The 24,352-nt window shown below is 34.5% G+C and overlaps 1 protein-coding gene across 3 annotated transcripts in view; it reads right to left on the bottom strand.

Moving 5' to 3' along the window:
* NRIP1 (nuclear receptor interacting protein 1) overlaps window positions 1–24,352 on the bottom strand; it is an 88,028-nt gene that overhangs the window by 26,791 nt on the left and 36,885 nt on the right. For all 3 annotated transcript variants that reach the window (XM_012786016.3, XM_012786015.2, XM_012786017.3), the window contains exon 3: window positions 16,443–16,565. The gene's annotated coding sequence lies outside the window, so the exon portion shown is untranslated. The remainder of the gene's footprint in view (window positions 1–16,442; window positions 16,566–24,352) is intronic.

Here is a 24,352-nt window from a genome sequence, read left to right as displayed (position 1 = left end):
TCCATGTGGATGAAGGCCTGACCCACTCATAGCTGAGTCTAGATTTGTCAGCATATGACTTTTGGACGTACCTTCTCTGTCTTTAACTCAGATACTCATCTGACATACACTGCTGGGACCTACATACAAACCCCCAATTTACCCCCTAGAGTCTAATCTCTCCATGAACAATCTGAATTAGAATATTTATTTAATTCTGACAATTCAGTATTTAATTATCTTTGAAGGAAGCCATGCCTAGTTAATATCCCCCTTGAAGTTCCCCACGTGGCAAGAGTTTCAGTTGGCTGCCTTCTTTCTCTGCCCAGCTACAGCAATCCTATTAAAGAAAATATTGCCATATTAAATATCAACAGACTATAATGTGTTTATTTGTGACTATACCATAGTTGACCCTTGAACAACATGAATGTGAGTTGTGCAGGCCTACTTATATGTGGATTTTCTTCGGCCTCTGCCACCCCTGAGACAGCAAGACCAATTCCTCCTCTTCTTCATCCTCCTCAGCCTACTCAATATGAAGATGCTAAGAATGAAGACATTTATGATGATCTACTTCCACTTGATGAATGGTTAATATATTTTCTTTTTCTTATGATTTTCTTAATAACATTTTTTCTCTAGCTTACTTTATTATAAGAATACAGTATATAACACATATCACATATAAAATATGTGTTAATCAATTATTTATATTATGGGTAAGGCTTCCAGTCAATAGTAGGCTATGAGTAGTTAAGTTTTGAGGGAGTCAAAAGTTATACACAAATTTTCGACTGCACAGGGGGTCAGCATCCCTAACCTCTACATTGTTTAAGGGTCCACTGTATGTACAAATTTATTCTAATACAGATACTATGACTTTATATAAAGTTGGCTTCTTGATTTTTTATGTCTTTCTTGATGATACGTCACCCATTCTTGACATAAAATTATACTGGGTCCATATCCATGGGAATCAATCCACAATAGTGTGTGTGTGTGTGTGTTGGGTGGGTGGGGGTGTGTGTATACACACACACAAAATGTCAGTTTGTTTTGATTTACATTCTATTTAGTTACAAATTAAACTTTAATGTGGCTACAGATATAAAACTTGGCTAATATCAATACAACTATTAAATTGAACAAAAAGTTGGTAGCATCTGAAATAAAAATCACTTTTTAAAAAGCTAAGTGATTTATGTTTTAGCCCTGCTACTAAGCAGTTTCATAACAGTGGCTAAGCAGCAACCTGTCTAAGGGCCAGTGTTCTCATTAGTTAAATGAACTCTTTATACTAATTTCTAACGTTCCTAATGCTCAAGAACTCCAGTACAAGTCTAGCTAATGTTGGATACCAAATTGGATGTTCATTAACTGAGCTTAGAGAATTGTCACCCACATAAAGTTGTTCTCATGAATGACTTTCATTTCATGGCTTAAATTAATAGTCATAATAACATGTCAAATGTTTGTTTACTACATAATTTAATGTACTTAGGTCTCTCTGACTGCAGTTAACATGCAATTTTCTTGAATGTTTAAAATAATTTGTTGATATTGGTTAATAAGCATAATGTAGCCAAATGCAAAAAATTAAACTATAAGAAATAGACTTCACAGCTTTAAAAATATTCAACAGAATGGGTCAGCACATGAGGGAAAAGAATAGAGGCAAACTGAAATGAAGAAGAACTCTAAGCACACCTTTGGAAGAAGAACAATATGAGGCTCAGTTACTTGAACTACTCTGACTAGAAAACGACTCTATAAATGCAGTTCCTAGGCTGGTTCTAGAACACTGAATTCCTGTTCCTTCAATATCAGAATACTTTCAGAAGAGAAACATGCTAAAAACTCACTAGATGAGTACAGCACAAATTAAAACTGTAAACAGAAAGAGAAAAGAAAGTGGGTTGGGGGGAGGACAGGTTGCTTAAGTATGCTTTATTAATTTATTGAACAAATATTTATTAAACAGTTATTATGTGCTAGGTATAGTATTAAGCATTGTGGATACTTTGATAAACAAAGCATGGTCCCTGTCTAAAACAATCTTCCACTTTACCAAAAAGTAAACAAACAAACAAAAAAACCCCAACAAAACAAAACCAACAACAACAAAAAAACCCCAAGAAAACATAAATATCAATTTTCTCTACATGGTGTTCCCTTTATCTTCCCTTTCTTATTTGGCTAATTATTAAATATATGCATGCTATATATTTCTTTTGAAAGACTCTAAATTTTCTAAATTTCTAAATTTGTAACAAAATTTAAAACTAGCTTAATAACATATTTTATTCTGAAAACTAAAACATTCAAATTCTTAATTCTATGGTTTATTCTTTCTCTACATTTCTGAGACATTTTTTCAATAAGAAAAAAAAAAAACCCATAAAACTAGGTATATAGAAATACAATACTAATAATTCCCATTCATTTGAAAACATATTTAATAGTCTTAATTTTGCTATGGAGTTCAAAAGTTCTTTGAAAATATCTCCTTTCCTTTAGAGACAACATGATCACAAATAGTTCATTTTAATCAGCGTTCTATGTCAGAGTTTAGTATATTTGTATTTGTTATTTACAAGCGATTAAAAATGCTTCTTCACTTGTCCATTTTCTATAAAAGTATCCATGAGCAAGTCTAGACCAATGTCCATTGCCTCTGATTACACAGATCTGTATCAGTACATCTTCAGGACATACAATTAGTATATACACGGAACACATTCACACATTTAAATGAAAGCAAAATGTAATCTAAAAAATGAAAAGCTATGTACTAATTTCAAGAACATAAAAGTAAACAACAGAAAACAACTTTAATCCCATCAGTGTATTAATCTGAGCTATTTTGCTTCCTCTCTCTCCTAAATCAAGGGCTCTGATTGTAATCAAAGGATCAGGATGGGGACAGAGGAGGCAAAGGGCACCTGCAGTTCACATGTGGCAAGAGGCTTGGACAAGAGGAATTTCTTCTCTCCCCTCGCAGTACAGATTTATACACAACCTAAAAAGTGCTGCTATGACCACATTTCAAGAATGCCTGAAAATGTCAATGGGTCAAACTCCAATCACAGATATTTTAATCATTTTGTGAAATGTTAAGACATTTATGAAATTCACACTAAGCAATCCCAAATTGTACAGTACAAGTCTCTACCTGAAAAACATTCACAGAATTAAAAAAAAAACAAAAATAAAAAAACTCTAAGGAATGTTTTGCAATCTCCTTTCCTACAACAGAGTCAAACAGTATAATGTTTATACAAATCAAACTACTGAAAGAAAAAAATAAATAATACATTTCTTAATATAGTTGAAGGTGGTATAGTGGCCACCTCTTTTTTTTTAGTGAAAATCTCTTATCTTCTGCACTACATTACGTAGGAACCTTTAAGAATATAATGTACTGAAAAATAATTTAAAATGATTTTCTAAACTAATTATGTACATAACTACCTCCACGACTTCTCCCATTCTGTGGTTAAAATCTTACAATATTAGCTTGAATTTCATCTCTGCCTGACACATTTCAAGCAGGGAAGCAGATTAGTGCCTCAGAACACTTTACAGGGCTGCGTTATCAATCAGGTTATGTTCCCAGTGACGCTTTCAGCAAAATTATCTTATTTGAATGAACTCTCGTGGACTGAAGTAAACAAAGCTGCAGCCCCCTGCTCTTATATACTTTCCATTCATTTATTTCCTTTTTTTTTTTTCTTAGACTTGTAGCACGTGCCTTAGAAAGAGTGCATGTTAAATATTCCTGGAGTGTCACAATATGTAATACAATAAAACAGATTACAGCCCTACCTTTCTTTCACAGCAGTGGTGCCAAGCACAGGTACACCGGAGCAATCAATTTGTTCTGCAGACAGTAAGGCTTTCATAGAATACTAATGTAAAATCTCTTTTCTTTCTCCTTTGCCTTGACTCCCCAATGCCCGGGTCCCGACCAATACAAGGAGGAGGGCGGTATGTCTTCTGCTGAGATAACCACAACTACTAATCAAGTATACGTGTACAAGGGCACAGGATTAAACCTCCACCAAGCTTGAGGCAGGGTTTGAGAACAGCTAAACACATGCACAGCACGGTCCAAATTAAACACACACACACACACACACACACACACACACAATTTCTCACGTACATGCCATGAAAATACAGATGTGTCTACTTCGGTGAACTAATTCATCACACTTTACCACTCCTCGTTTTTTTTATCTCAGGGGCATAAAATTACCTCCTGTTGAACTGAGGGCTTAGATCCAACAGTGCCCAACAACAACTGTTTTTCTAGAAATGACAATCATGATCAGTATTCTCTGCATTCAAGTGTTCACTGTTTTTAAAACTAGGCGTTTTTCTAAAGTGTACTATCCAGCATAGTTTATATGGACTTTCATAGGGTTAACAGACTCAGCATGGATTCTTAAGATCTTAGACTTAAAAAATGTATTGCAATAGCTCAAGTCTATTTCTTCAAGAAAAACACACGTGCATTACCAATAATGAAAAGACATCCAAAAGATTTTCATTTACCTTCAAGTTTTTACATCAAGTATAATCTCAAGCTATTTAAAAAAATACTTTCAGGCCTCAAAAATTATTTAAAAAGCATCTTTTTAACACTTTATAATTACGGTAGCAAAGTGGTATATTTGATCTCACAAATCTATAGTTTTGAGGTTCCTTTCAATTAGGCATTTTCACTTGGCTTATTTTTCTTTGATTCAAAATATGAAAAAAGGTGTGCCAATCATTGAGTAGGGTGATGAAAGAAGTTGTTAAATATTTTTTAAAAACACACATTGATTGCCTCATTTTAATTTGTCTGCCTTAATTTTCAAATAACTCTTGAAAAAAGTACTGATAGTTAAGGGGCTGCAAACTAAGCAATAATTAAAAACAAAATACCCTAAATAACTGAAGAAACTTACTAGTAGGCTTCCCATGCCAGCTCTATTTTCATGTACACAGTTGCTTTAATACTGCTAAAATACATGAGTCTTATTCTATACTCTTCCTTTTGAAAAAAAAAATCAGTAGGAACAATTAAGAAATACTAGGAACTTCAATGAAGTATGGCAATAATGTTTAATCGATACTGATGCATTTGTCCTTGACACACTGACCATGTCATCAGGCTACTGTCATGTGATATCATGTCATTTCTCCACCTGGCTCATGACCTTGTCCTCTAAATGACCTAAAGCTTCCCTCAAGTAGCAGGAGGCCCCTCCCCGCTGTCTCAGCAAGGTCGAATGGGTCAGCGTGTCCTCATCTATAATCCACCACCATTTGTCAGCAGGGAGGCTGGAGGAGGCAGGCTTGCTACAAGGGGAGAATGCCCAATTAGGCAGCTGTCACACAAAGCATAGGCTGCAAAATTATCCCCTGTCAAAAGAAAGAGCAGCTGCGGGTGCCAATTACAGCAACCTTTCAACCCTTTAGGTACTGGAAACTACACAGAAGTAAATGAAGAACAATTAGTGATAACAAATCGATGAATTAGGACAGTAAATTAGAAATTACTAGCAGGTGAGCTTGGGTCATACATGACATTTAGGGCATACCAGACTCCAGGCAAGGGCAGGACACACTGAATCACACTAACCATTTCCTTGCATGCAGATTTCCCTTCCAACATTTTCTTTCTGCAAACCAGGAATCCTTTAAAATACTCATACCTAAAAACATGTATCTTAATGTACACATATCCTTTTTCTTTGCATCGGCCCAAAGAAATTGCTTCTTGATAGGAGAAAAATCCTTCAGATTAATAAGTCTTTATAATTCTAAATTGTTCTTATGCAATCCATCATGTTATCCCCTCAAACTAACATCTTTTAAGTGTGGCCCTCAAAACTTAAAATATTAGTTCAAGTAACCACACTTAAAATACTATCCATCTTACAAAGCACTTGCCCTGATTCTACTTTGGTCACATTTACAGGAAAACATCCATTTGAGAAAGCAACTTGGTATGAATTCTGAAAACACTGTTTTCCTAATATCATAATCTTTAAGTTAAATTTCTCTACATGATGTGATTTTGTGTATAGAGAAGTAACTGCAATGTGTGCTTCTATATATAATATAAAGGAAATATCAACCATCAAAAATTATTCTCTTAGATTGTTCTGCTTCAATCCTGCAGAGGTGATAAGCATTAAGTCTCAAGCATAGAAAGCCAATTCACTTGGACGCTATCCAGCTAATTTATTTGGTAGTTAGCACTTGCAGGCAACAAAGAAGAAACATGGGGAAATAAGCCCCACACAGGAGAGTGAGTGCAACATGGTTATTGAGTGTTCATGGACATGGTTTCATTGTGCTTTCAGAAGTCACGCATGTTCAGAAACAACTTTCTGAAACTAGTCCATTTTGAGCTAAAATTATTTTTTTCCTTAGGAAAAAAGCATGTCTTCCTACACCAATTCTTTGAAAGCTGAGAAACCTGAATGATGTGTGCTGTTATTTCTAAAGAGGCAGGGGTAAATTGATCAACTAGACTTCTAAATCACAGATGAGTAAAAGTGAGGGAGGGAAGGTGAGGCAATAAAGAAGCACTTACAGACCCCTCTCCAACACATTATAAATAAATCACTGTTGCCAGGGGGAAAAGTGCATAATTCCTATTTCCTCAGTCAAGCCATCTGATAAAATTTCCAGGAGATAAATGTCATGGGGAGAAGAAAACTTCTCCATTAAAAGTTTATCTGAGAATTTGACTTATAAATTATGTTTCACTCTTTTAAAAATGGGCATTTATAAATTTCCTTACATTTAGAATGCAACCTTCTAAAGTCAGACATACGGAATTCAAAGCAATGGCAAGTAGACAGGAATGAAGGAGTTAATGCCTTTAGAATTCAGCTTCCATCATACATGGGTGACTATCTCTTTAAATAATTTAAATCCTCTCCATCAACTACAAAGCTGTTTTGAAGCCATTTAGCTTTGTTCTTTACATGTGTTCTAATTAAGAAATGACCTTGTCATCACATACACCAGAAAACTGGGATTATTTCCTACAGCAAAAATTCACAGAGCCCCCAAAAAAAGAAAGAGGGGAAAAAAAGATTTCATCCTCAGTTCTTCACTAAAGGAAGTTGTTGGTTGGCTGAACGCTGAAGCAGTTTCACCGCATAATTTTTTTTTGTTGTTGAATGTCACAGGGCGGGTTAGTGTGACCTTGAGCTGCATCAGCAGCACAGCAAGGGTCGAGATGCCTGCAGGCGCCCTTGTACTGGATTTGCAAGACAAAAACCTTCAAACTGGCTGAAGGACATCTTAAATCTCTTCAAAGGTTTTCCGAACTAATCTGGGCTGCTCTTAGCAGGATCTGTGCCAGTGTGAGAAGCAAAATTAAAAACAAGGTCTTTGACAGGATGTTGTCTCCTCTTAACCCTTCCCAAGCAGAACAGAACAAATCACAAGCATTTGGAAGAGATGGTTTACCTAGAAGCATTCTTTCATAACAAATTATGTAAGCAAGCAATCACAAATGATGGGGCAGCTATTAGTCCTCAAAAGTAAACAACCCTTCCACTATGCTTATTCAAGAATGCAGGTCGAATTTTTTCTTGACCATATTTTAAGGTAGTCAATGTAAAACTTAAAGCTCTATTTGTATCTTTTAGATTTGTAAGCACACTGATAGGTTAAGACAAAGTTAATATTTCCATGAACATTTATCTCTAGAATTTTCATTTTAAAAAAAATAAGCTTTTAGATGGTCAAGTCACAAACTTCACGCATATTTCATATAGCTTACTAAAATTATATGTAATGGAAATTACATCATATGTTTACTAAATTTCTTATTGCTAACATGATGGATACACTGTTAAGAGTCAGAATAGTAAAAGTGAACATTAAGTAAAACAAGGTAAAGCAAGCTCAGTCCTATTATATATAAGAAATCAGCATGACATTTTATTGTTGTGTTTTAGCATCTCCAATGCATGGGCCAAAAGAGAAAGTATTAATGCCAGTAAAGGGTGTTTGATTCTTCCCTGGCAATACCCACAAAATTTAATTTAGCAGCTACAGTAGCCAACTGTTAAAATCATTACTCTAGAACAACAACAACAAGATCAATAAAACAGTCCTAGCTCACAAGAAATAAATAGTCCAGTGGAACAAACATCTGTCATCCTTAGAATGTAATATCCTAAAATCAGTGTGTCTCCATCTATGACATGTTAGTTTGTCATCATCAGATAAAAGGTATATCATGATTAGTTCAAAGAGCATTTAGTGTAAGATATAGAATTTATTAAGACCCAATATGTTAGGTAGATAGTGAGGGATTCTGAGTCTCCTAGGGACAAAAGTGGGTGCCTTGTCTTAGTGCTGCCTCAAACAATTGCCCCATCTGGGAAGAAGAACAAGGGCAGGCCCCAGGTCCCTGTTTTGGTGCTTCCCCACCTTAATCCTGTCCCCAGCGACTACCATACCTGGAAAAGGAGGGAATGCCCTACCAATCTACCAATCAGAACTTAACACACCAACTGCAAAAAAATAGAGGATTCCCTAGCCCACAAAGCAAATGACATAGGTACCATAGAGTCTGGAAGGTGACTTAGGACAGCCCAAGGCTAAGTAGCATGTCATTAGCTTAAATCTACATTGTGGTTCACTGGCCCCATGGGCTTTCAGAGGAGTTCATGGGAGAGCTGCATGCACATAAGATTCAGGTCATGTAACTCCCAACTGTCCATCAAAGTGGTTAAATGATGACATCTGAACCATGGGAAGGTCCCAAACTGGACACTATAAAACAAGATCCAAACCATAACCAAGGTCTTTTTTGCTACAACAAGGGGTCCAGTCGTCATCTGTGGTGTATGTATCCTGTTCTGTAAACCTTTATCTTGCTCTTGCTCTATAATCCTATCTTGTTTCCCCTCAATAAATTTCACCTTGTGCTTGCCTTACTTTGGTATGTCTGGTCGTTCTTCAGCAAAGAGCACACCAAGAACCGAGAACACAGATGAGACTGCCAAAGCCGACAAATAGGTTACAAATTATTCCTTTTTTAAAAAATAAAGGAATAAGGGAATAAGATACATTTAAGATTGTGCTGAGTAACAACCACACTTTCACTCCCTTGAATTCAGATTTGCTTTCCTGAAAGGGACAGGAAAAAGGTGGAGTGATAATACCTCGTGAGCAGGCAACACAGGAGAGTATATGAGAATTTCCTCCTTAGTCACTGTGCTGAAGAAGAGAGTATATACTCTCATGCTAGGAAACGCTAAATGCTATGACTGAAATATGTAAAAAGTACTCTAGGAACACAGAGTAGGCTATAGCCAGGTTTTCAGTTCTTATATACATGTGTAGGTGGTGATCAGCGATAGTTAAAAAATAAGTAAGGGCTAGCCAGGCAGAAAAGAATAATGGTCACTCTAGGCTCCACAAATAGCACTTAAAGGAGGGAAGAGCTGAGTGTGATACAGGAAGGGGGTAGTCCAGTGTGACTGAAGATTAGGCCAGAAATGCAAGTGGGACCAAGGACTTTGAATCAAGGCCATGCCAAGGAGCTGGCCTTTATCTGGTGGGCAGTGGAAGGTTTATAAGCAATGGTATGATTAAGTGTATTAAAAAACAAAAACAGAAGCCATGGAGTTGATGGCTTGGAGGGGAGAAGAAATTGTAGACCAGTTAGTGCATAGAAAAAATCATGGTCAAAATAAGGCAGAAGTGGGAAAGCTGAAGAAAAGGATAGCTCTGAAAACAATGAAGGTTGGTTTGTTTGAATATTTAGAAACCAATTTGTATAACATAAACAGTGCTATAAAATAGGGTTTTATTTCATAGCAACTTCATTAAATCAAAAGACGAGAATGATGAAAACGATTGTTATATCTCAAGCCTAGGTTTGTTAAACACTGCGATGAAATGATTTGTACAAAGTTTCAAGAAAACCAGTAATTATTGTAGAGGTATTTAACAGAGTCAGAATCAGATCCTGTTGGAAATCTTAATTTTGTAGATTTCAAATATCAATCTTCATTAAGTATTAAGTAAGTGTTTTGCTTACTAAGACAGCAACATGTACCTTTTCATAACGTGAGGGCACATGTCCCTTAGTTACAAGAGAGAGATGTCTGACTTAAATTACCATGTGGTTGCTGGAGCTCCATCCAACACTAATGAGAAAAAAATTAACTCAGAAAACGTTTTTTGAGGGCTTATTATGTTTAGGACATGGAATTAAAAGGTAAAATTCCCCCAACATTCTATCAGCTTCATGCTTCTAGACTATCACTCATAATGATACTAAGTCCCCAAATTCCAGTTCTCACCATGACATCATCACACAATAAAAAGACTGTAAGTAAAAAGAATATTGAGCTGTTGGTAAATCAAGCATCTGAACTGCCAGCCATCTTGGTACTCTCATCCAACTGAAAGGCACACAATGCATTCCCAAAACTCTCAGGGAAGACCCAGTACCCATGTAATTTGAAGAGAGTCGTCAAATACTCTAGAGACTGACTGTCCTGCTAAGACCTCAGAAAGAATTTAACAGAGTATCAGCCAAGGTAAGAGGGTAGGGAGCAAAAAAAAAAAAAAAAAAAAAAAAAAAAAGCCAGGAGCCACTAGGGCCAAGTATATATCTGCCAGAGAGCAGACTGTACTCTCAGAAAAGGAGCGCCAGCATCAAGGATCAGGTTCAGCTTGAGGCAAGTGGAGGGGAAGGTCACACAAAGGAGAGAAGAAGGAAAGAACTGAGAGAAAGCCTACTCACTCCCTCAAGAGAAGACGTCAACTTCATTCTGTGAGATCATTAAGAAAATGACCAAACCTCCAAAACCTCTGGAGTAAGGAGAATCATCATAGGAGAAGTATTAAGAGATTCACAAGTCATAAAAAGGGCTACCACTTGGAAGCCAGGGTTACTGACATGGCACGACTAAGAATGACCTTACTGAGTATCCACAAATAAAATGACTTCTCCTTGAGTAAGCATCTCCATCTTATAGCTGCCAAGCCAACACTGGCAATAAGTTCCAGCACATTCTATGTCTAGACACTAATAGAAGGGTAAGTAATATGATAAGCTTTGCAGATATTTAAAAAGAAAACTTACTAATTTATAAACACAAAAGCTAGGATACAATATTATTGAAATAAAAATACAGAATATCTGTTGGCAATTAGCAGTTCTTCAAGTGTGCTCCAAGAACCCCAAGCATCCCATGACCCATTCAGGAGGCACATGAGGTCAAGACTACTTTCATAACACTAAATGTCATCTGCCTTTTTGTATCTCTCTCTCATGAGTATACAGTGGAGTTGTCCAGAGACTATGCATGTGCCATTGTTTTGATGGTTAATGGAATGCATACTTGTGAATTCTTGTTTTAAAATTTTTCTCAGTTTAAATTTCTAATATGGTAACTATCAGCTGATATTAATATTATAAACAAATGCTTTCTTGGATTCTGAATAACTGAAGAATATAAAGTAAGAAATTTGAGAACTGCTACTGGTAAAAGTCAAGAAGTGCAATCTTATTGTCTTCAAACAAAATCTCTACTTTCTAATTTCAAGAATTTCCACTAAAATTATGCCAGACAAACAATGTTCTCTGTGCAGCAATGTCCCTACGACCTAAGTGGGGAAAGAAAAGAATGACGTTTTTAGAAAGAAGATTAAGGCTGGGCGCGGTGGCTCACACCTGTAATCCTAGCAATCTGGGAGGCTGAGGCGGGCCGATCGCTCAAGGTCAGGAGTTCAAAACCAGCCTGAGCAAGAGTGAGACCCCCATCTCTACTATAAATAGGAAGAAATTAATTGGCCAACTAATATATATAGAAAAAATTAGCCGGGCATGATGGCGCATGCCTGTAGTCCCAGCTACTCAGGAGGCTGAGGCAGCAGGATTGCTTGAGCCCAAGGAGTTTGAGGTTGCTGTGAGCTAGGCTGAAGCCATGGCACTCACTCTAGCCTGGGCAACAAAGTGAGACTCTGTCTCAAAAAAAAGAAAGAAAGAAGATTAGTTGACAAAGGAGGATGTGAAAAATCTCCCATCTTTGAAGTTACCTGATTCTGATTTTCCCAGGCAAGAAGTAACAAATCCATAAATATTTATAAAGAAGCTGCTATGTGTTAAGAGTTGAAGTTAGATGGATAACTGAGTGATAAACCATCCCTTAGTGGGCTCACAATCTTGTCTAGAAAAAATATGATCAGTATGTAGTGAGATACTAATTAAGAGAAGACATGAACAAAGTGGAGAAAGCACTGAAGTACAGGTTTTGGGGGAGAAGACTGGGTGACAGGGCAGGGAACACTATTCCTAGGGCAGGCACTCTACAGAGGTGGCATGCAAGTCAAGTCTAGGGACAACTGAAGCTTTGCCAATTGGAAAAGAGGCTTTATTTAGCATTCTGTAGAGAGTGTGGGCACCAGCCCAAGCAAGGACGCACAGCAGCACACAGTATGTTCTAGAAACTTTATGCTCCTCAAAGAGCAGAAATCGTCAGTAATTAGAAACTTTTATAGAATGTGACAAAGTAATTTGATGTCTGTTGAATTTAATGATGAAAGATTTGGATTTATATTTTGTAGTCTTTTTAAAAATTTCCAATCTGTCATAGACAGAAGTTTTTTGAAAATACAATAAAAGTGAGTTACTAAAAAAATGAATGAAAACACACACAAGAAAACTGGTCTTTCACTTCAGATATTTTGAGAAGCACTAGCTGAGAGGACAGGCTGCACCACTGTGGGGATGAGAGGTGCAAATAGTGGCAATGGCCAGAGATGAAGCCTCAAGCTACAAGCTTGCAGAAATTGTATCAGGAACGTTGTTGTTTCTACAGGCAAACGCAAACAAAAAAACAGGGTTTGAAAATCACTAGCATATCTCTAATCCAGAATGGAGAAATTCTAGTTATCTAAATAAAATGCATAAGCTCAACTGTTAGATGAATCACACTTCAGATGTGCAAACCACAGGCCATGCTGTTGAAGGGCAAATGTAGCAGAGAATCAAGGAAGATATCAGGTTCACCATCATTAAGTGAAAAAGATCAGGGTCTCTATAAAGAAGAGAAAGTATATTGACAGTATGATCAGCACATTTTTAAATTATTTTAGTTATGTCATTTGAAATCTTTTAAGGAAACGAAAAAACCTGAGTTCATTTGGAGGCTTAGTATACTACGAATTTTCCTCCCAAAATGATGTTAGTTATATTAATTAAGGTAGTAAGTAAAAGACTTAAGAAAAATAAATTCTTTAAAGATATCAAATTCAGAAGAAATGTTAATTATTTTAGTGTTTCCCACAGTAAACACTAGGATTGATAAAGGAAGGCCTGTTACTTTCCTAAGGTCATTGTGCTACTGGAATCGCTAAATTATTTTTGATTAGAGAAGTAACACAACTAAACTGGAGTTTTAGGAAGATCTGGTAGCTGTGAGAGAATGGGGCAAGGATTTCAGTACGGAGGCTTGGCAGCACAAGAGCTCCAAATGAGAAATAAGGCTCTGAACTAGACAGTTGGCTTCGAGAAAGGGAATTAAGGGTAGATGGAAGAGATATTGGAAACTAAGGGTGCTACCTTTGAGCTGAGCATCCAGATTTTCTTACCAGGGTTATTCCTGAGGCCAGAGAAATACCAGGCAGACAGCCAAGTTGGTTTAAGGCAATTAATTCTCAGTACAGTAACTCGCCCAGATTGTGGATTGATCTTGGGTTTCACCAATGCCACGTTTCCTTCGAAAACTTGGTGTAGAAAGTTTAAACACTTTGTAAAAAGTGTTATTTCTTAAACAAAAAAAATGCTACTTTGAGGAGTGTTTATGAAGTTTGGGATAGGCATTCCATGAACACAATTAGCCTTCTTTACCAACCTGGTATCCCAACCTGTCAGAACCAGCTGAATCACTGACCACGTTTGTATCTTACATAGCTATCTCTATGTCCAACATGAAAGTTTTAACACCCAAGACATCTACTGAAATAGTCATCATCAAATTAATCAAAAAAGTGCAATAAAGAAGTCTCCCCAGTGAAAAACCATGACATATGACAATAAAAATTCCATTAGTGGGAAAATTAGTATATTCCAATGTTTACGTTAAATTGATTTATGGCCAGTTATTTAATTCCACCCAAGAGATATACTGTTTTTTTATCATTACTTTTTACCAAAATTAGCTAATAAATGTTACACACTGAGATAAACAAAGCATAGAAAGTATGCCAAGTCCTGTAAAATACAGTAAAACGTGAACTTATTTTGTTAGTTACTACAGGGGACGACTGTATTTTTTGCTCACAAAACAGCAAGAGAAATCTGGCCTAAGACACTACAAAGTTTTACCAACACTTCATGTTTTGTGTGATTTGCAATATTCAATTAATCAAATTCTTTTTATTTTCCAATCACCCCCACTTTGGGCTCTCATTCAAAAAAGTTATACTTAAAAATACAACATGAGTGCTTTTATAGAGTGGCTATACGACAAACTATTGTAAAACTTCATAAAATATATCAATTCAGAGTCTTCAACTTGTTAAATACTAGTATCCTGAGATATATACCAAATCTTTCTTTTGGAGACATAGTGTACCAGCTAATGAGAGGTCTTCTGAAAAAATATTATATACTTTAACCCAACAGTTCCCAAGCGTATTTGACCACAGGCTCATCATTCAAAACGAAGAGCTATTTAACAAAACCTATTTTAGAAAACACACAACTCACATAATCACCTTTAAAGTCTTGAAACATTTTTGAGTATGTGTAAGAAAATAGAAAATCACTACTAATGATTCATTTTTATGAATTTTTAGTTTTCAAAGTTGTTTACTATACATTTTAAATAATCTGTCTTTTTATTCCTTCAATCTGCAAGACCTAAATTTGGCCATTTCCTAAGCTCAACTCATTGGTTGTGTATACTGATCATATGCTGATCTGATTTATTTATCCACCTGTCATAAGTGATTGTTACTTATGATTCTGGTTACTTGGTAAAACAAAGTCGACATTAAGAACACCAAACTAATTATATCATGGGTGTCACAGAAATATGCATGGTTATTACAATGTTAATTTTTTAACACAATTAAAAGTTGAGAAATGGGGTTCAGTATCAACCATGCTTTGCCAAATATAAAAGCAGATGTGAGACTATTGACCAGTCATTAACACATAATTGAACCTGAAAGAACTTTTATTATTTATAAATAAAAGCCTAGTTGATTTTAAATTCCAATTTAAAGGAAAAAAATATATGACTATGAAAAATGACTGGCAACCAAATAATTACTAATAATTTTATACAGTGTTTTTTTAAAATAGTATTTTAAAGATTTTCGTGATGAAATTACAAGAAAAGAATTTAATTGGAGTGATTAAAATAATTTCATCACTAGGTTTTCTGAATATAATCAGAATAATGAAGAAAAAGGATTTAGTATTATCACTAACAACTATATTATGCCTACAGGTAAAGAGCAAATAAGAGCAAATTTGGTTCAAATTTGCCATCCCTTTTGAAACACAGTGGTCAATTAAAACACTGAATTTTAGAATACTGTATCTGTTTATCTCTCTTCTGACCAGAGTTTTTCAGTTAGCTAGTTGGACGTGAACTCTTCACAACTAACTATAAGCACAATAATCAATCACTGTGTCTTTATCCAGTTTACTTGGATTGCTTCTGCCCAGAAATAAGCAGCAGAAGGTCTGAGAGCTTAAGACATGACAAATTCATTTAGGTTGTAGCTAAACTAGAAAACAGGAGTGTTAATCCAAGTAGAATTAACCACTCACTTATCTCTTTTGTTGCACTGCCCACCTACTTGTGTTAATTTAATCCAATTATTTTATCATTTCTCAGAAATACTAATATACTCTTTGCCTTGTAAGACGAATTTTATATAACTCCAAAAGTAATCACTGACTTTATACTATAATAAACCCACAATAATCACACATGCTTCTATTTTTCCTCAAAACAGTAATTAACTTTTTATCTGAAATTAGATTGCTATTTCAGGTTTTATATTAATTGTCCATTTTCTCTGGTTTTTGGTAAAAACAAATTAAGTATCACCAACACAGATACTATGTCTTCTTTCAAGCTTTGAAATCCCTCTCAATGGAAATAAACTACACATTGAATTCTCAAGAATATTTTTTGTGTTTTTCTTATGGTATTTAACCACATTTACTATTTGATTACATTTATTTATCTATGTTTATTTTTTCCCTGTAAGTTCCTTAAAGGTAGGATTGTATCTTATTCATTTTCTTAACCACACTGTCTCATGAAATAACCTGCAGAGAAAAAGTACATAATACTCATTTGGTTATTACAAGCTAATTTATAACTAAGAAAGAATAGCCTGAAATATATTAAAGTCACAAGGATTAAGCCTTAAGAAGTCAGGAAAAATATTCTCACCGTCTGTCTCCAAGGTTTGAGCCTCTGCTTTCTGAGAAAGGAAATTGAGAAGGCTGTTGAAAAGTAGCTTTGATGTCATCTGGAGTCTTCAGATTCCCCCTCCTCCTTCAGTCAAGTGTGCATCTGAAGAAGAAGGAAAAAAAAGTTTGGCATCTATTCCAAACCAGATTCTGGAACACCTTTTATGAAGTTCAGTAAACTTATCCTACTGCCTTTTGTTATTCAAGTTCTATGCAAAAGCAGTCATTTGACAGGGAAATATAAATTCTTTATGAATACTAGTTCATTAAAGAAAAACAACAGATCCTTGCTTTCTGTATAATACATTTACTGAATTGATAAAATAAAGTACTTCAACAAAATAAACTGTAAAAATGGTTTACAGTTATTAGGATGTGCTTATTAACCTCTGTTAATTTCAAACTTTTTAACAGTATTCTGTTAAGTCAAATTAATTATGTTAAGTTATATCCAAAAATTCTCAGAAAATACACAGCTATAGTTTCTCTCATATTAAACTTTTTCAGTTTCAAAATACCAACTGTATAACCTTTCCAGCATAAAATTTGGTAGTAAATATCAAATGCCTTATGTTCATACAAAGACTTGTACACCAATGTCCAAAGTAGATTTATTTTTAATAGCCAAAAACTGGAAACAACTCAAATGCCCATCAATAGGTGAATGAATTATATGGTATATCCATATGATGTAATTTTACAGTTCAGTAACAAAACAAAATACACTATGGATAGATATGTGATAATACTAAACATGGATAAATCTCAAAATAATTATCCTGAGTGCAAGAAGCCAGACAAAAAGAAATTTATAATGTGTGATTCTATTTGCATAAAATTCTAGAAAATGCAAATTAATCTGTTGTGAAAGAAAATAGATGAGTGGGGTTGCTTGGGCTAAGGGGATGAAGGATGCAGGATGCTAAAGGGAAGGATTGCAAAGGGGTGTTATCTTAATTGTAATGGTTTCATGAATGTACACATATGTCAAAATTTATCAAATTGTACACCTTAAATACGTGCAGTTTATTATATATCAATTATACCTCAATAAATCTGTAAAAAAAAAATCAAATGCCTTAAAATGTTTCATGCCTCTTGATGTGGCAATTCCACACCTAGGATTTATCATTTAAAAAAAAAAAGGAGGGCATGTACAAATATTTAGCCATGAGGATGTTCATAATACCTATTATGTCTACTAGCAAAAAATTAGAAATAGCCTTAAAATGTCAAAATAACAAAATTGGAACTGGTTTTAAATAAACTATGGTATATTATATTATGGAATACTATGTGGCCATTAAAATATTACATAAGAAAATTAAATTATATGAAATGATATACTATATTATATATAAAATGATAAAAACAGGAAATACATAATTGAATATTTGTTTTAAATTAAATAAAAATAAATGCAGTAATTATTTCTGCACTTATTTTTTTCTTTTTACTGGTTTATATTTTCTATTTCCCTACAATAAACAAATACATATTATTTTTCTAAAAAACAAAACAAATTAAAGGGTGAAGAAAATGGCAACAATCTAAAACTGTCCACTCCCTAGTACAAGTATAAAACAAATACTCCTAAGAGGTGGCCGTGCATTACAGATGTAGTTCTGGGCTATCGTGCCACCCTCACTAGTGACCTACCAAATAGCTGTGAGAAAGAGGCAGGTCTGACAGGATGGATGGGAACAATCATTAAGTAAACTACATGCTTTAGCAGTTACAAAGCACTTTAAATGAACATGACCTTACTTGATTTTAGTAACTCAGTGAAATGAGCAGAAAAGGCATTATCCCATTTTATAGAGGAGAAACAGACACTGAGCAGGGCTGATTAAGTCAAATGCCCCAAATTATAGATCCTGGACTGAAATTGAGCCTTGACTATAAATTGTGATAGGAATTCTAACAGAAGTAACAAACAGTCTTTACGATTAGAAGGAAGTAATTCACATGTGAACTTCAAAATAACAGTATTTGCAATTATATTAGTACTCCTATTAGAATATGCCAGGTACTTTGGGAATTTCCTAAACCCCCAATTCTCAATTCCAGAAGCTATAACCAAGGTAAACCCCCACTTCCCTTTGTCAGCATTACCTATCAAACCACTGAAATTCTAGTAGAATTTAACTGTCCAATTTTCAGCTACATTTCTTTCCTTCTTGAAAAAAATTATTACTTTTTAAAATTGTAACAAGAATGTAATCATAGTTATATTTAAGAATGCTACCAACAGTAACTTATGAACTGATGTCAAAAGATCGAAATTGATGGAACTTTAACTACCTTTCAGGCTAAATTTTTTTTTGTTTTTTAGGTACACAGACAAGAAATAGTCTCCAAATAGGCATGTGGGAAAAACTACCTCGCATGAGTAAAAGTAAACATCTTTAGAGAAACATTATTAATATAGAGCTGGTCAATATCTAGTGATGATACCTGGTAGCATAAGGAACCCTTATAACTTCTACTCTTTTTTTTTTTTTTTTTTTTGAGACAGAGTCTCACTCTGTTGCCCCGGCTAGAGTGAGTGCCCTGGCGTCAGCCTCGCTCACAGCAACCTCAAACTCCTGGGCTCAAGCCATCCTCCTGCCTCAGCCTCCCAAAAGCTGGGACTACAGGCACGCGCCACCATGCCCAGCTCATTTTTTCTATGTATTTTTAGTTTGCCAATTAATTTCTTTCTATTTATAGTAGAGACAGGGTCTCACTCTTACTCAGGCTGGTCTCCAACTCCTGAGCTCAAGCGATCCTCCCGCCTCAGTCTCCCAGAGCGCTAGGATTACAGACGTGAGCCACCGTGCCTGGTCTTAACTTCTACTCTTAAAACTAACTCCAGGACTATGTGAGACTTAACAGGTAATGATAGCAATGGTTCACTGAGCAAGCACTATGTGTCAAACATGATGTCATGTTATGACATATATAATATTTAAAAGAACTGTATGAAGTAACTACTATTATCCTTATTTTATAGATGAGGAAACTGAGTTTAAGTTACCCCAAATGACAAAGCTAGTAAGAGGATGAAGTGGAGTTCAAATCCTGGTATATTTTACTTGAAAAAAGAAAGGCCTTGGCAGTTCCTTGGAACATAAATACTAACTTCTCTCTAGCTATCCATCTACAATAGTTCCAATTCAAGTAGTATAAAACATTTGGTAATAGCATATGAAGTTCATGAGTCTACATTTTCCAAGTAAGGAATTGAAAATATTTCAAGCCCACAATTTGCATCTGATCTTTTGCCACAGTCTAGAATTAGTTATATTAATGGTCAGCCTCTATTAAAGCATTATTATATCCTTTTCAAGATAAATATATGACTATACTAAAGATAAATTAAAAGAATATTTAAATAATAAAAATTAACAAAAGATAATATAAACAGATTAATATTCACAAGCTTTCTTATATTAATAAATGGGTAAATCAGCCTTAAATCCAAGCCAATGAAACTTAATATGGTAGATGTGTTTTGAATTATAATGGCAGGAAGCATGACTGTGAATTAAAAAAAGTTTAAATAACTTAATCATAATTATATTGTGGAATATTATGCACTTATTAAAATGTACATTTTCAAAGAATAATGACACCGTAAAATTATCAGATTACGATGCTAAAAATGCAAGATACTATTCATTTGAGCTGAACAATTGTCAAATAATTAGAAGGTGAGGCACTATGCTAGGAGCTAGAATTACAACATGAATAAGACAAACACAGCACCCGTGGGAAAGAGACAAAAACAAGAAAACAGAAAATAAATAAAATAATTGAGGAGTTCAAACAAAGCAAGAGGTATACAGGAAGCTTCTTTACATAGTGATAAGGAAAATATTTTCTGAGGAAATGACATTTAAGCCAATATCTAAACAACCTGAAGGCCCTAGTCATACAAATAATAACGTGAAGAGAATTTCCAATAGAAGAAACAGCATATGCAAAGGCCATGAAGCAAAAAAAAGAACTTGCCTGCTCCAGGAACTGAAAGATGATCAGAGTAGGCAGTAGTGAGCAAGGAAGAAAATAGAGAGAAATGAGGTCAGAGTAAAATATAACCTTAAATTTGTTTCTTGTAAAAAACAAATTTAAGAGTATAAAATATAATCTTAAATTTGTATTTGGTAAAAAAAAAAAAAATGTTACTCTACACACATAATACTGAAAGGAAAGGAGGTCACAACGTTAACAGTGATAATTCCCAGCCCGGTGGCTCACGCCTGTAATCCTAGCACTCTGGGAGGCTGAGGCAGGTGGATCACTCAAGGTCAGGTGTTCGAAACAGTGATAATTCTACACAGTAGGAAAAGTAGTTTGGGTTTTTCTCCTTAATACTTATCTTCCACATGCTCTAAAATAATTTGTACAAATATTACAATGAGAAAAAAATATGCCTAGAACTTCCAGTTCAGTGTTGAACAAATAGGTGAGAGCAGACATCCATGCTTTGTCCCCAGATTTTAGGGAAAAAATAGTCTCTCACTCTTAATTATTATATTAAGAATAGGCTTTTCACTTTCTTCTATACCTTGTTTTTGACTTTGTTCATTTGCTGTAATCACTAATGTGTTGGATTTTGTCAAATGCTTTTTATGCATTTATTGAGATAATCGTGTGGTTTTTGCTCTTTATTAAGAAAATATATTAATTAATTGTTTCAATGTTAAAAAAAGCTCTTCCTTTCTGGGATAAATGCCTACAACTAACATCATACTAATGGTGTAAGACTAAATGATCTCCTCTTCCTCAAGACTGAAATAAGGCAAGAATGTCTGAGGTCTATTTAGTGGAATGAAGCAAAAAATACAAAGACATATAGATTAAAGAAGAAAAAGTTAAAATTATCCTTATATGCAGGTCACATGATCTTGTGTGCTGATACTCCTAAAAAGACCACCAAAAAAAAAAACCAACTAAAATTAAGAAAAATTAGAAAGGTGTATGATAATATCCATAAACAATAGATTGCATTTCTTACATACTAGTAACAATTTAAAAATGGATCCCACTCTTTTGCTACTTGTAGCAAAAAGACTTAAGAATAAATTTAACAAAAGTGTACAACCTGTGTACCCAAAACTATAAAACACTGCCATGAGAAATTAAAGAAGATTTGTTTATTAGAATAGATTCAGCTTGATTGGAAAATTTAATATCCTTAATATGTCAATTCCTCAATCTGATCTTTCAAAATTCCATCATTTTTTTTAGAAATTGGTCCTAAAATATATATGAAAGTATAAAGGACTAAAACTATTCAAAATAACTTCAAAAAGGAAGATTAAAATTACAGTACTTAAACTACCTAATTTTAAAACTTACTATAAAGCTATATAGTAACCAACATAGTGTTGGTACTAACACTATATGGATAATGGAACAGAACAGAGAGTCCAGAATAAACTTTCACATTCACGGTCATTTCAGTTTTGACAAATGTACCACAGCAATTCAACAGAGCAAGAATAGTCTTTTTAATAAAAGGTGCTGAAACAGTTGAATATCCACACACAAAAACAAACAGATAAGTGTAAACCTTTACCTTGCAATGTATGAAAATAATAACTCAAAATGGATCATAGTCTGAATTTTAAGAATTAAGATAACAAAACTTCTAGAAGAATAAATAGGAGAAAATCTTATGTACTTAAGTTACAGAAAGGTTCCTTAAATATGAAAACAAAAGCTCAATCTATAAAAAACATTAAAACATTTAACTTCATCAAATATTTTAAAAGACATCAGTTAGATGACACAAGCTCCAGAATAGGAGGAAATATTTACAAATCACATACATGAAGAAGAAGAGGTATCCAGCACATATCAAAATCCTTAGAAGTAAAAAATAAGATGATTAACTAATTTTTTTAAATGGGCTAAAGATTTAAAGCATTTCACGAATGAAAACATATGAATGTTTAGGAAACACAAAAAGATGCTCATTACCATTACCCACTAGAGAAATGCAAATAAAATCACACTGAAATCTCACTACACACACATTAGATTAGCTATTAAATTTTTTTTTAAGATACTGAAAAAAAAACAAAGGTTAGGGATGACAGGGAGACACTGAAATCCTGCTATGTTGCTGGTGAGAATGTAAATGGAACAGCCACTTTGGAAAACAGTTTGGCAATTAAGCAGACATGTATGTATATATCTTTGCAACACCCCAACAATTTCACACTTGGGTACCTAACCAAGAGAAATGAAAACGCATATCCATGTAAAACTTGTATGCAAATAGTGGTATCAGCATCAAGCATAATAGCCCAAATTTGTAAATAACTCAAATACCTATCAACTGGGGAGGGGATAAGTGTAAAGTAGTAACAAAAAAAGAAAAGAAATGAAATCATGATTTATATAATAAGTATGAATTTCAGAAACTTTATGCTTAGTGAAAGAAGCTAGATACAAAAGACATATATATTGTATGATTACATTTACATATGAAGTGTCTAGCAAAGCTAAAATGTAGGTAGAGAAAGCAGATCACCTCTTGGAGCAGGAGAAGGGAACAGAGATTGAAGATAGGTGTAAAGGAATTCCCCGGGGTGATGAAAATGTTCTAAACCTGCACTATGGTGATGGCTGCACATATGAATAAACTGAATCAAAATCATCAAACTAAACACAGTCTGTATATGTTGATGTATGTTGATGTTTGTAAATTATACTTCACTAAGGCTATAAAAAATAAAAATAAAAAGGTATATACTACACATAGAATCATAAATTCCTTTAAAATGAATGATGTAAAAAGTAAGTTGTCATTTCATTCATTATTTAAAATAATAATCATAATTTAAAATAAACCTAACATATTGCAATTACTCTTTGGAGAATATAAAAGTAGATTTAAGATGACTATTCACCTTCTTCATATACTGCTGATGGGAATGTAAAATATGGTCTGGCCATTAAGGAAAACAGTCCTTAAAAGGTAACACAGAGTTACTATATGATCTAGAACTTTCACTTGTAAATATATACAGAAGGGAAATTAAAACTCATGTTGATGCAAAAACTTGTATGTGAATGCTCATATCACCATTATTCATAATAGCCCCAAATTGGAAACAACCTAAGTGTCCATCAACTATTAAGTAGATAAAATGTGATAAATTTATAGAATGAAATATTATTTAGATTAAAAATGAATGAGGCGGGCGGACTGTTCGAGATAAGGAGTTCAAAACCAGCCTGAGCAAGAGCGAGACCCCTTCTCTATTATAAATAGAAAGAATTAATTGGCCAACTAATATATATAGAAAAAATTAACCAGGCATGCTGGTGCATGCCTGTAGTCCCAGCTACTCGGGAGGCTGAGGCAGAAGGATGGCTTGGAGCCCAGGAATTTGAGGTTGCTGTGAGCTAGGCTGACGCCATGGCACTCACTCTAGCCTGGGCCACAAAGTGAGACTCTGTCTCAAAAAAAAAAAAAAAAAAGAAGTACTGACATATGCTTCAACACAGATTCAGCCTTATTATGCTGAGTGAAATAAGCCAGTAACAAAAAAACATGGATTATATGATTTAATTTATATGAAATGTCCAGAAGAGGCAAATTAACAGACACAGGCAGATCAGTGGTTGTTCAGGGCTGGGGTGGAGAAGGAGGAGATTGGGGAATGACTGCTAATGGGCATAGAGGTCTTCTTGAGGGTCATGAAACTTAAAAAATTAGATGGTGATGTTAGCTGCACACCTGGATGATTATAAAAGCCACTAAACTGAAACTCTGGGCGAATTCTATGGTATGCAAATTATATCTCAATAAAGCTGAAAAAAAAATGACTATTCACCTGGATTTATTAAAACACCAAAAGTAACTTGAGGGTAAACACCTGGCCCTCTCTA

Source organism: Microcebus murinus, chromosome 1 (genome assembly GCF_040939455.1).
Source record: "Microcebus murinus isolate Inina chromosome 1, M.murinus_Inina_mat1.0, whole genome shotgun sequence".
Lineage (NCBI taxonomy): Eukaryota > Metazoa > Chordata > Mammalia > Primates > Cheirogaleidae > Microcebus > Microcebus murinus.
The sequence above is the reverse complement of the archived record's forward strand: the minus strand, read 5'-3'. Positions and strand labels throughout refer to the sequence as shown.